Here is a 12184-nt window from a genome sequence, read left to right as displayed (position 1 = left end):
ACTAACAATTTAATTAAAAAAAGCAACTTCACTTTCACAAAATAACATTAGCCGAGTCACAGGTATGACTTTTTCAGGAGCTCTATAGTACTCTACTATCACCGGCAAATCAGACTGTTATACCGGTGTTAAAGGATATAATAATATAAGCGCTGAATCCTGACTTAACAGCCATACCGGACAGGCTAACAATACAGGCACTGCTGATTAAACACTCAACCGTTACTGGGATGCTAACAGGCACCAACGGAGACTTAAGTTTAACAGCAAAGCGCCAAACAAAACTTATTTAAATACCGGAGCTTACCGGACAAGTGAACACAAAAACCGAGTCTATAATTACATGCCACTAACATAATGGGGTCAAAACCAAAACATATATGTGGGTAATTAAACCTATACGATCTTATTTTCACAGAAAATATTCTGTAAATTTAACTAAGAGGGGATAGATAAGTATAAGGACCCATCGAGTGTCACAAAGAATTTGAACACGTCTGCTAAAATATAGCACAATACAAACAGAAAAGTGTACCATTCTATCTATGTATTTCAACTAGATAATGATTGACACAAGTTAAGGGGAAAAAAAGTCTTGCTTGGTGAAAGACACGCACCTCAAGCAATATCATGTAGCAGCACCTTACTGAGCTAGAAATTAGAGTGTGTTATCTACAATGAAATTTACCATGTTTTTCTAAATACACATATATATTAGAGAACAAGGTAGAAACCATAATCATCTCCCTGCCTAACATTAAGTATTTATTTACCACGGACGAAATACATATCTTGCCTCTAGTGGCTGAATTTTGTGAATCAAATAAATTAGCTAAATAGAGAAAAACTTTATTGTCAAATCTAATCTGTGGAATATAATAATAAACCACAGTGGAATATATAAACAAACCTGTATGTGTCCATCCGAAATACAGTAAATCTTGAAATTTCAAAATTAAAAAACAAGAACAACATGTAACATAATCTATTTGGAATCTGGGCAACACTCCAATAAGAGAAAGGGTGACACATACAACAGGAGAAACAACACAAAATACCATTACAACGTATTCCAACCAAATAAATTAGATACTAAATACCACCCTCTCAATTATCAGATACACATTTCTTATCATTCAACAGTTACAACTTAAGTTAGGGTGTATAGGGATTAATCACTCAAGACCACCCATTAGGACTTTGATATTGCTATTAACAGTCAATCCAATAGACCCACACTTAACGACAGCCCTTTAAAACACCAGGCACTATCCATACCCACATTCTCTATACTGACTTTGCAGACTATTGAATACTGACAACATACTTAATAAGTCAGTGTTGTAGACATCACCTACTTATGACCCCAGATGAACTACTCTAATACTCTCCTTTGTTGAATTCAACATAGTTTCTATTTCGAGCTAGTGTTTTTAACTATATGTAGTTTTCCGCTAATTTTAGCACTGTTTAATCAATAAATGTTAAGTTTTAATTTAGTGTAGTTTTTGTATACCCTGAGAAAGTTATCATTTTCAATCATTGATTAGTCTTTTTGTAATACGTGATTAATTCCAGTACATTTACCAACCCCATGGAAGACTATGTCTACAGAACCCGGCGAAAGTCGGAAACTTTCTGTCTTATATGGGAACCCTGGGAAGCATACCAGCAGAGCCTCAGAGCTAAATCTTAGGTCTCCCTACTCCCCAGCGCTACTGGCCCCAGATACAGGTCCAGGACGCTCTGTTCACCCTTCTTCCCTCTCCACCCCCCTCCCTCCACTCAATGAGCTCCCCCTCCCTTCCCCTCCCCTCCCCTCCTAATATCCTTCTCCCCCAAGGGGGTACTTCAGACCGCAACAATACACAGATGACTGAATCTTGACTATGCCCCCTGGGAGCGGTGGCCCTTACTGGCCTCTCGTACCCGCTCAGCTGCATTTACAGGCGATACCCACATAGCAACCAACTACTAGCGTAATTCCGCTTTTATAAAGCAGGTCAAAAGGCGGAATAAAAACCTTAAACCTACCAACTGACAACGACTCTCCCAACATGTAAACGCTCTTACTCACTCCTTATTTCACCTCCCACTCAGGTATAGTTTGATCTTTAGATATGCTAGAAATGGAGATAAAAACCTGGATATATTATGCAATATTTATATCATTTCAATGTACTGCGAGATACCATTTTTGTGATTTTTATGTTTACTTGATATTTGTAACGTTTAAAAGAGTTGTGATAACCTATTTATATAATAAAAAATATTTTTTTTAAAAAAAAAAAAATCTATTTGAGAAAAAAAAAAAAAGAAAAAAAAAATTTTTTTTTTATGTTTCATATTAAAATAATTAGAAATTTCACAAGATGCTATCCTGCCTGGAATTCGGAGTGTAAATAATTAATGCAAGAAATTATGATGATTTTAAATAATCATTATATGGAAGATATTTAAAATTGTAGCAAACATGAATGTGAGGTTAAGAATGAATCTGTTTTGTTTATCATGTTTCCCCCCGATGGCCAAGGTCCAGTATAACAGCCAGAAGGCTTTGGCTGTTAAAAAACATAATTTATGTAAGAACTTACCTGATAAATTCATTTCTTTCATATTAACAAGAGTCCATGAGCTAGTGACGTATGGGATATACATTCCTACCAGGAGGGGCAAAGTTTCCCAAACCTTAAAATGCCTATAAATACACCCCTCACCACACCCACAAATCAGTTTAACGAATAGCCAAGAAGTGGGGTGACAAGAAAAAAAGTGCGAAGCATATAAAATAAGGAATTGGAATAATTGTGCTTTATACAAAAAAATCATAACCACCACAAAAAAGGGTGGGCCTCATGGACTCTTGTTAATATGAAAGAAATGAATTTATCAGGTAAGTTCTTACATAAATTATGTTTTCTTTCATGTAATTAACAAGAGTCCATGAGCTAGTGACGTATGGGATAATGACTACCCAAGATGTGGATCTTTCCACACAAGAGTCACTAGAGAGGGAGGGATAAAATAAAGACAGCCAATTCCTGCTGAAAATAATCCACACCCAAAATAAAGTTTAACAAAAAACATAAGCAGAAGATTCAAACTGAAACCGCTGCCTGAAGAACTTTTCTACCAAAAACTGCTTCAGAAGAAGAAAATACATCAAAATGGTAGAATTTAGTAAAAGTATGCAAAGAGGACCAAGTTGCTGCTTTGCAGATCTGGTCAACCGAAGCTTCATTCCTAAACGCCCAGGAAGTAGAAACTGACCTAGTAGAATGAGCTGTAATTCTTTGAGGCGGAATTTTACCCGACTCAACATAGGCAAGATGAATTAAAGATTTCAACCAAGATGCCAAAGAAATGGCAGAAGCTTTCTGGCCTTTCCTAGAACCGGAAAAGATAACAAATAGACTAGAAGTCTTACGGAAAGATTTCGTAGCTTCAACATAATATTTCAAAGCTCTAACAACATCCAAAGAATGCAATGATTTCTCCTTAGAATTCTTAGGATTAGGACATAATGAAGGAACCACAATTTCTCTACTAATGTTGTTGGAATTCACAACCTTAGGTAAAAATTGAAAAGAAGTTCGCAACACCGCCTTATCCTGATGAAAAATCAGAAAAGGAGACTCACACGAAAGAGCAGATAATTCAGAAACTCTTCTAGCAGAAGAGATGGCCAAAAGGAACAAAACTTTCCAAGAAAGTAATTTAATGTCCAAAGAATGCATAGGTTCAAACGGAGGAGCTTGAAGAGCACCCAGAACCAAATTCAAACTCCATGGAGGAGAAATTGACTTAATGACAGGTTTTATACGAACCAAAGCTTGTACAAAACAATGAATATCAGGAAGAATAGCAATCTTTCTGTGAAAAAGAACAGAAAGAGCGGAGATTTGTCCTTTCAAAGAACTCGCGGACAAACCCTTATCTAAACCATCCTGAAGAAACTGTAAAATTCTCGGTATTCTAAAAGAATGCCAAGAAAAATGATGAGAAAGACACCAAGAAATATAAGTCTTCCAGACTCTATAATATATCTCTCGAGATACAGATTTACGAGCCTGTAACATAGTATTAATCACGGAGTCAGAGAAACCTCTATGACCAAGAATCAAGCGTTCAATCTCCATACCTTTAAATTTAAGGATTTCAGATCCGGATGGAAAAAAGGACCTTGTGACAGAAGGTCTGGTCTTAACGGAAGAGTCCATGGTTGGCAAGATGCCATCCGGACAAGATCCGCATACCAAAACCTGTGAGGCCATGCCGGAGCTATTAGCAGAACAAACGAGCATTCCCTTAGAATCTTGGAGATTACTCTTGGAAGAAGAACTAGAGGCGGAAAGATATAGGCAGGATGATACTTCCAAGGAAGTGATAATGCATCCACTGCCTCCGCCTGAGGATCCCGGGATCTGGACAGATACCTGGGAAGTTTCTTGTTTAGATGAGAGGCCATCAGATCTATCTCTGGGAGCCCCCACATTTGAACAATCTGAAGAAATACCTCTGGGTGAAGAGACCATTCGCCCGGATGCAACGTTTGGCGACTGAGATAATCCGCTTCCCAATTGTCTACACCTGGGAAATGAACCGCAGAGATTAGACAGGAGCTGGATTCCGCCCAAACCAGAATTCGAGATACTTCTTTCATAGCCAGAGGACTGTGAGTCCCTCCTTGATGATTGATGTATGCCACAGTTGTGACATTGTCTGTCTGAAAACAAATGAACGATTCTCTCTTCAGAAGAGGCCAAAACTGAAGAGCTCTGAAAATTGCACGGAGTTCCAAGATATTGATCGGTAATCTCACCTCCTGAGATTCCCAAACTCCTTGTGCTGTCAGAGATCCCCACACAGCTCCCCAACCTGTGAGACTTGCATCTGTTGAAATTACAGTCCAGGTCGGAAGAACAAAAGAAGCCCCCTGAATTAAACGATGGTGATCTGTCCACCACGTTAGAGAGTGCCGAACAATCGGTTTTAAAGATATTAATTGATATATCTTCGTGTAATCCCTGCACCATTGGTTCAGCATACAGAGCTGAAGAGGTCGCATGTGAAAACGAGCAAAGGGGATCGCGTCCGATGCAGCAGTCATAAGACCTAGAATTTCCATGCATAAGGCTACCGAAGGGAATGATTGAGACTGAAGGTTTCGACAGGCTGTAATCAATTTTAGACGTCTCTTGTCTGTTAAAGACAAAGTCATGGACACTGAATCTATCTGGAAACCCAGAAAAGTTACCCTTGTTTGAGGAATCAAAGAACTTTTTGGTAAATTGATCCTCCAACCATGATCTTGAAGAAACAACACAAGTCGATTCGTATGAGACTCTGCTAAATGTAAAGACGGAGCAAGTACCAAGATATCGTCCAAATAAGGAAATACCACAATACCCTGTTCTCTGATTACAGACAGAAGGGCACCGAGAATCTTTGTGAAAATTCTTGGAGCTGTAGCAAGGCCAAACGGTAGAGCCACAAATTGGTAATGCTTGTCTAGAAAAGAGAATCTCAGGAACTGATAATGATCTGGATGAATCGGAATATGCAGATATGCATCCTGTAAATCTATTGTGGACATATAATTCCCTTGCTGAACAAAAGGCAATATAGTCCTTACAGTTACCATCTTGAACGTTGGTATCCTTACATAACGATTCAATAATTTTAGATCCAGAACTGGTCTGAAGGAATTCTCCTTCTTTGGTACAATGAAGAGATTTGAATAAAACCCCATCCCCTGTTCCGGAACTGGAACTGGCATAATTACTCCAGCCAACTCTAGATCTGAAACACAATTCAGAAATGCTTGAGCTTTCACTGGATTTACTGGGACATGGGAAAGAAAAAATCTCTTTGCAGGAGGTCTCATCTTGAAACCAATTCTGTACCCTTCTGAAACAATGTTCTGAATCCAAAGATTGTGAACAGAACTGATCCAAATTTCTTTGAAAAAACGTAACCTGCCCCCTACCAGCTGAACTGGAATGAGGGCCGTACCTTCATGTGAACTTAGAAGCAGGCTTTGCCTTTCTAGCAGGCTTGGATTTATTCCAGACTGGAGATGGTTTCCAAACTGAAACTGCTCCTGAGGACGAAGGATCAGGCTTTTGTTCTTTGTTGAAACGAAAGGAACGAAAACGATTGTTAGCCCTGTTTTTACCTTTAGACTTTTTATCCTGTGGTAAAAAAGTTCCTTTCCCACCAGTAACAGTTGAAATAATAGAATCCAACTGAGAACCAAATAATTTGTTTCCCTGGAAAGAAATGGAAAGTAGAGTTGATTTAGAAGCCATATCAGCATTCCAAGTCTTAAGCCATAAAGCTCTTCTGGCTAAGATAGCCAGAGACATAAATCTAACATCAACTCTAATAATATCAAAAATGGCATCACAGATGAAATTATTAGCATGCTGGAGAAGAATAATAATATCATGAGAATCACGATTTGTTACTTGTTGCGCTAGAGTTTCCAACCAAAAAGTTGAAGCTGCAGCAACATCAGCCAATGATATAGCAGGTCTAAGAAGATTACCTGAACATAGATAAGCTTTTCTTAGAAAAGATTCAATTTTTCTATCTAAAGGATCCTTAAACGAGGTACCATCTGACGTAGGAATAGTAGTACGTTTAGCAAGGGTAGAAATAGCCCCATCAACTTTAGGGATTTTGTCCCAAAATTCTAACCTGTCAGACGGAACAGGATATAATTGCTTAAAACGTTTAGAAGGAGTAAATGAATTACCCAATTTATCCCATTCCTTAGCAATTACTGCAGAAATAGCATTAGGAACAGGAAAGACTTCTGGAATAACCGCAGGAGCTTTAAAAACCTTATCCAAACGTATAGAATTAGTATCAAGAGGACTAGAATCCTCTATTTCTAACGCAATTAGTACTTCTTTAAGTAAAGAGCGAATAAATTCCATCTTAAATAAATATGAAGATTTATCAGCATCAATCTCTGAGACAGAATCCTCTGAACCAGAAGAGTCCAAAGAATCAGAATGATGGTGTTCATTTAAAAATTCATCTGTAGAGAGAGAAGATTTAAAAGACTTTTTACGTTTACTAGAAGGAGAAATAACAGACAAAGCCTTCTTTATGGATTCAGAAACAAAATCTCTTATGTTATCAGGAACATTCTGCACCTTAGATGTTGAGGGAACTGCAACAGGCAATGGTACATCACTAAAGGAAATATTATCTGCTTTAACAAGTTTGTCATGACAATTATTACAAACAACAGCTGGAGGAATAGCTACCAAAAATTTACAGCAGATACACTTAGCTTTGGTAGATCCAGCAGGCAGAGGTTTTCCTGTAGTATCTTCTGGCTCAGATGCAACGTGAGACATCTTGCAATATGTAAGAGAAAAAACAACATATAAAGCAAAATAGATCAAATTCCTTATAAGACAGTTTCAGGAATGGGAAAAAAATGCCAAACATCAAGCTTCTAGCAACCAGAAGCAAATGAAAAATGAGACTGAAATAATGTGGAGACAAAAGCGACGCCCATATTTTTTGGCGCCAAATAAGACGCCCACATTATTTGGCGCCTAAATGCTTTTGACGCCAAAAATGACGCCACATCCGGAACGCCGAAATTTTTGGCGCAAAATAACGTCAAAAATGACGCAACTTCCGGCGACACGTATGACGCCGGAAACGGAAAAGAATTTTTTGCGCCAAAAAAGTCCGCGCCAAGAATGACGCAATAAAATGAAGCATTTTCAGCCCCCGCGAGCCTAACAGCCCACAGAGAAAAAAGTCAAATTTTTGAGGTAAGAAAAAATATGATAATTTAAAGCATAATCCCAAATATGAAACTGACTGTCTGGAAATAAGTAAAGTTGAACATTCTGAGTCAAGGCAAATAAATGTTTGAATACATATATTTAGAACTTTATAAATAAAGTGCCCAACCATAGCTTAGAGTGTCACAGAAAATAAGACTTACTTACCCCAGGACACTCATCTACATGTTTGTAGAAAGCCAAACCAGTACTGAAACGAGAATCAGTAGAGGAAATGGTAAATATAAGAGTATATCGTCGATCTGAAAAGGGAGGTAAGAGATGAATCTCTACGACCGATAACAGAGAACCTTATGAAATAGACCCCGTAGAAGGAGATCACTGCATTCAATAGGCAATACTCTCCTCACATCCCTCTGACATTCACTGCACGCTGAGAGGAAAACCGGGCTCCAACTTGCTGCGGAGCGCATATCAACGTAGAATCTAGCACAAACTTACTTCACCACCTCCCTTGGAGGCAAAGTTTGTAAAACTGATTTGTGGGTGTGGTGAGGGGTGTATTTATAGGCATTTTAAGGTTTGGGAAACTTTGCCCCTCCTGGTAGGAATGTATATCCCATACGTCACTAGCTCATGGACTCTTGTTAATTACATGAAAGAAATGAAATTTTCCAGGGCCAATCCGATGGGACCTCCTGAGTGTCCAATGAGAAAGGACAAGCACCGTGGGCGTGAACGAAAAAGATGATCAATGATTATATAAGGAATAGCTAAATGCAAGACAAGGACAATTTTTGGTGATCTGCTTGTCACTATTGATTGTTAACTGGCAGCCATTCTCTTGGGGACACAATCCTTTTAAGCAAGAAACTGAAAACTTACCTTGATCTATGCGATAACTTTCCTTCAAATGATATGATCTAAAGATATTTGGAAAAGATAACTACAAATTGGTTCAAATTGGTGATGTATAATTTTTAATATTTGAAGCAAAGGTTATTGGTAAGACCATGTTAAAATTGTAGTTAAGAGATTTAAAAGAGCAGTTTGTATTTTAGTTTATATTCATAGTCTGTGTATTGTTAAACATATATCCTTAATGCTAAGTTGATTTATCTGTGCAAAATATAGAATATATATATATATATATATATATAGTATCAAGAAGTTGCAGTAGTCAATCTCGTAAAAGAAAGTCTTTATTTGCAGCATCAACAATCACAGTATCTGCTAACATGTTTCGGCCTTCAGGCCGTAATCATAGCTGTAATACTTAGCACCTGAACCCTTTAAAAAGCAACAGAGCTGACCTTGATTGGTCTAAAAACAAAGGTGTGATTAAAGATGCAAATTCCTTATTGGAGTATATCTAAGGTGCTATCACAATTCAAGTCCCTACAAAATGAGAGCTGCACTATCTTTGAATAAATGAACAAATGAATCTATATTGAGTATAATCACAATCCCATTAATGTATAATGCGAGTAACATATTTTTGAATAAAAATGTGTCAAACAGTGCATGTTTTAAAGATGCAGATGCACGGGAATTACTCAAACATAAATTCATTTGTAGTCATAATTCTTATTCCCACCAGAAAGTGTGCATAGAGAAATATCAGTATACAAAATATAAAGTATATTTATATAACACGAATCACACATGTATATACACTTAAACTTAGGCATATAAATAAATACTCAATAAACTCAATAAAAAGAGAGAATGGATGTCTTAGATGGCTAAGAGTCATATATACTTCTCTATATAGGGTATATATTTTAGTCTTATATAAACTTAACCTAATGCTTAGCACAAAAAGGAGTATCTGTGTATATATACAATTCACAATATTCATATCCTATACATCTCTGCATACCTGCATTAGTTTGATGAACCATTTGTAAAAGGTCTAGCCTTTACCTAAATAGAAGAATACATGAAGGGGCTAAAGGGAAAATCTATGTCAATTTGATTACAATATAATATATCTCACACACTGGCATGTTTATTTTATTGCATTTTATTTTATTTGATATCATTATACTCAGTTCAATCTAGTTCAATTCTGTCCAATCCAACTTAACGCAAATCAAATTAGACCAGATTAGACCAAACCAAACCAAACCAAATGTACAACTGCTGAGGAAGAGGGAAAGGGACTGTTCATCACTGCCAATGGTTGATGAGGTCATATTCGGAATTCAATCCTTTTGGTACTCTTGTTTGCAATTTGAATATCCAATACATTTCCCTCTTCCCCAGCAGACGATCCCTGTCTCCTCCACTAGGGGGACAACATACTCGTTCAATGGCCTGCCATCTTAGGGTTTGAATACATTTTTTATGTCGATTGGCAAAATGTTGTACGAGGGCTGTGGTAGCCTGTCCTGCCTGTATTGTGGATAAATGGTTGCGTATTCTCACTTTTATCTCATTTGTAGTTAACCCCACGTACTGCAAATGACATGTTGTGCAAGTAAGGAGATAGATAACGTATGTTGAAGTACACTTTAGACAGCTTTCTATCGGAAATGTTTCTCCTGTATAATATATATATATATATATATATAACTCCTGGTATTCCAATTAGAGTATATATATTGTCCTATTGTTTAACTAAGCACTGTTAAAATTGTATTGCTGAATGTTAGCAGCTAAATATCTTGGAATCTCATTGTGTTAATTGAATGAAATTCTATTGTGAATAAGGCTAGTTAAAAGTTACAATTTGGGTTGCTTTGTAAAGAGTATAGCATATTTTAATAATTTAAACATGTATAATATTGATTCATATTCTAGTTCCTACAAATATATTTCAATGTGTTTATAGATATCAACTAATAAAAAGAATTCAGGAATTTATATTAATTTTATGGTTTCTAGTATATGCATATTGATTAAGGGTTTATTTTAAAGAAAGATTGTTAAATATATTGTGTTATAACCCTGCCATATACTGACAGAAACAAAACCTTCCAAGATAACAACTTAATATCTATGGAATGCATTTGCTCAAACGGAGCCTGCTGAAAAACTTTACAAACAAGGTTAAGGCTCTAAGGAGGAGCAACAGGTTTAAACACAGGCCTGATTCTAACCAAGGACCGGCAAAAAGATTGAACATCTGGCACATCTGCCAGATGCTTATGTAAAGGAATAGATAATGCAGAAATCTGACCTTTCAGAGAACTGGCTGATAACCCTTTCTCCAGACATTCCTGGAGAAAGGACACAATTCTAAGAATCCTGATCCTACTCCAAGAGTAGCCCTTCGATTCACACCAATAAAAGGTATTTGAGTCATACCTTATGGTAAATTTTACGAGTAACAGGCTTATGAGCCTGCAGCATGGTCTCAATGACAGACTCAGAAAACTCACGCTTAGCCAGAATTAAGCGTTCAATCTCCAAGCAGTCAGCTTCAGAGAAACAAGATTTGGATGGAGGAATGGACCTTGAGTTAGAAGGTCCTTCCTCAGAGGCAACCTCCAAGGTGGCAGAGATAACATCTTCACTAGGTCTGCATACCAGATCCTGCGAGGCCAAGCAGAAGCTATTAGAATTACCGACGCTCTCTCCTGTTTGATATGAGCAATTACTCGTGGAAGGAGCGCAAATGGAGAAAACAGATATGCTAGACGGAAAACCCAAGGAACCGCCAGAGCATCTATCAGAGCGGCCTGCGGATCTCTTGACCTTGAACCGTATCTTGGAAGCTTGGCATTCTGCCGAGACACCATCAGATCCAACTCCGGCACCCCCCACTTCAGGGTTAACCTGGAGAACACCTCTGGATGGAGAGCCCACTCCCTGAGATAAAATGTCTGTCTGCTCAGGAAATCCACCTTCCAGTTGTCCACTCCTGGAATGTGGATGGCAGACAACAATTGTGAGCTTCCGCCCACAGAATAATCGTGCCACCTCCTTCATGGCTAAAGAACTCTGAGTTCCTCCCTGGTGGTTGATGTAAGCCACTGAGGTGATGTTGTCCAATTGGAACCTGATAAACTGAGCTAAGGACAATTGAGGCAAAGCCATCAGAGCATTGTAAATCGCTCTCAACTCCAAGATGTTTATGGGAAGAGCAGACTCCTTCCGAGTCCATAGTCCCTGTGCCTTTAACGAGTCCCAGACTGCTTCCCAGCCTAGCAGGCTAGCGTCCGTGGTCACGATCACCCAGGAAGGTCCCCAGAAGCATGTGCCCTGAGACAGATGCTCCTGAGAAAGCCACCACGGGAGATAGTCTCTTGTCGACTGGTCTAGATCTATCATCTGAGATCCGAATAGTATTGATTCTATTGTCTGAGCATGCATAATTGCAGAGCTCTCAAATGAAATCAAGCAAAGGGAATGATGTCCATGGAAGCGACAATCAGACCAATTACCTCCATACATTGAGCCAC

General features: G+C 38.1%; 1 protein-coding gene across 2 annotated transcripts in view; it reads right to left on the bottom strand.

The window, feature by feature from the left end:
* SH3PXD2B (SH3 and PX domains 2B) overlaps nt 1–12184 on the bottom strand; it is a 455707-nt gene that overhangs the window by 368907 nt on the left and 74616 nt on the right. The window lies entirely within an intron of this gene.

Source organism: Bombina bombina, chromosome 6 (genome assembly GCF_027579735.1).
Source record: "Bombina bombina isolate aBomBom1 chromosome 6, aBomBom1.pri, whole genome shotgun sequence".
Taxonomy (NCBI): Eukaryota; Metazoa; Chordata; class Amphibia; order Anura; family Bombinatoridae; genus Bombina; species Bombina bombina.
The sequence above is the reverse complement of the archived record's forward strand: the minus strand, read 5'-3'. Positions and strand labels throughout refer to the sequence as shown.